Here is a 2,348-nt window from a genome sequence, read left to right on the forward strand (position 1 = left end):
TGTACATCCCACACAGTTTTATGTATGCGCTCGTGTGTGAAAGGTGTAACTATCACACACGCTCTGCCTCGGTTAACTGTTTGCTTTCATTAACTACATCACACACGATTTCATGTAGAAAATTGTGTGGCATTGGGCTATCCATCACAAGCGCTTTTACTGCCAGAAGCATTTGCAAAGTTCCATAACCGTCTGTTCTCTTTTTATTTTTGTCTGTAATTTATTATTCGAATTGGAAATTTTGAAATATGAAACGTGCAATTCAAATTCTCAGCACAATGGTTCAACAACGAATCCATAAATAAAATTGCCAGTACAATATGTTCAGTTATTACAGGATTAGGCAGCAATTAACTATGATGAACCACAATATTTAAAGGCGGTAAAGGTGAAGAGACAAGTGTAAATCATTTTGACTGCCGGCGGTGTTGAAGAAGCGGAATGCCCATAATGTGCCTTCCTGCATGCCATAGGCACAAACCACTTTTGTCCAACCCCTTGTGACGATCGCCCGCCCATCCTTCACCGCCTTCAGGAAGACTTCTAGAGCATTATCATGGTAGCATGAATTATATACTTTAACCTTAGTTTCCTCCACTCCGGTCATGTAGTTTGCAAGGTAATCATCGGTAAATAGCTTCGGAAACCACTGAAAAGAGAAAAATATCAGATATTGAGGTCTAATAGAGTAACTTGTTGTGGGCAGGGGAAAAGGCAACACATTACGTACCATCCTAAAGTTCACTGTTGTCTTCGACAAAGTGTAAACAAAGAGCTTAATTCCAATCACCCGTTTCTTTCGCTTAACAATCTTTCTTAGTTTCCTCACTTGACACTTGTTCATGAATATCTTATTGCCCCATACGCAAAAGGGATCAACTCGTGGATCAGTACTGCTCATATATGTACCTACAAGCAACCAGTAAATGTTAGAAGCTAAACCGAGATTGCACAAATGATGTAAAATACAACTACCTATGTTCCAATGTACAAGTATTTTTTTTTAGATTTCAATATGAACTACATACGGATGTATATAGAATTATAGATATAGTTTAGATTAGAATCTAGATTCACTCATTTTGCTCCTTGTGTAGTCTATATTGGAATCTCTAAAAATACTTATATTTAGGAATAGATGGTGTATAAGACATGGAATGCAACTAACCTCGACGGCAAACAACAACATCGCCCATTGTAGCCCTGTGTAAGTACATGGAAAGCCAATGTTAATTACAACAGGGTTAACATCCACCAAAAATAGCAAATGGTAATAAAACGGCAGCATCTGTAGTGATATCTTCATTTCGGAAGAGTAGCACGGTAGCAAAGGGACGGATTAAAAAATGGATACAACTGTTAATTGCAACAGGCTTAACAACATCCTAATTCATGTTTTGTAAGTTTGTAGCCATTGAAATACATCTGTTTAAAAATGGATACAACTGTTAATTGCACAGGCTTAATGGCCATTGAAACCGATACTGACAAAAATGCAATTGGCAGAGTTAAACATCACAAGGAAGGTGCTGCAAGAGCAGATAATGGCCCAGTTGTCTATAAAAAGGTAGGAAAAATAGCTAAAACGTGTTAGGCATGTTTACTACCACATGCTTAATACATCGACCTTACAAAACATAGCCATTAATTGCAACTGGTATTGGTAAGATTGAACTGGTGGGTACATACTTGGTAAGTCCTGAGGTAGTTGCTGGGGCACTTCATCTTGGCCAGAGCCCACCCAAAGTCAGCGGCGGCAGAGGCGAGCTGTTCCTCCGGGTTGAAGCGTGGATCAGTGCCACTGACATGTGTACCTCCAGGCAACCAGTAAATGGTAGAAGTTAAATTGCAATTGCACAAATTATGTGAAATACTGTAAGAGATGGGATGCAGCTCACCTCGACGGCAAACAAAAGCATCGGCCGTTATGACCCTGCGTAAGTACATGGACAGGCATGTTAAGTACAATAGGGTTAGCATCCACTAAAAGTAGCAAATGGGCAGCATCTCTAGTGATATCCTGAGTCATGTATTCTAAGTTTGTTGCTGGTATTGGTGAAATTGAGCTAGACACGGTAATATTTGAACATCACACAGTGTGCAGTACTGAAATAAACAAGGCACGCACATGCTTAATACATCAACTGTACAAATCATAGCCGTTGCAAGTGGTATTGGTAAGATTTAGTTGGTCAGATCTTACATGTTAAGTCCTGGGGGTAGTCGCTAGGGAACTTCATCTGGGCCAGCGCCTGCACCATGTCATCGGCGGCGGCGGAGGAGAGGTGTTCCTCCGGGTCAACATGCACAGCGGCCATCGCGCCATGGACCGCCATAAGCTCCTGGTG

The 2,348-nt window shown here is 40.9% G+C and overlaps 1 protein-coding gene across 2 annotated transcripts in view; it reads right to left on the reverse strand.

The window, feature by feature from the left end:
• Positions 1–1,833: 1,833 nt before the first annotated feature.
• The window catches only part of LOC123097503 (uncharacterized), a 9,384-nt gene continuing 8,869 nt past the window's right edge, over positions 1,834–2,348 (reverse strand). For both annotated transcript variants that reach the window (XR_006447342.1, XR_006447341.1), the window contains one exon: positions 1,834–1,933. The gene's annotated coding sequence lies outside the window, so the exon portion shown is untranslated. The remainder of the gene's footprint in view (positions 1,934–2,348) is intronic.

The sequence above is a fragment of the Triticum aestivum genome, chromosome 4D (assembly GCF_018294505.1).
Source record: "Triticum aestivum cultivar Chinese Spring chromosome 4D, IWGSC CS RefSeq v2.1, whole genome shotgun sequence".
Classification (NCBI taxonomy): domain Eukaryota; kingdom Viridiplantae; phylum Streptophyta; class Magnoliopsida; order Poales; family Poaceae; genus Triticum; species Triticum aestivum.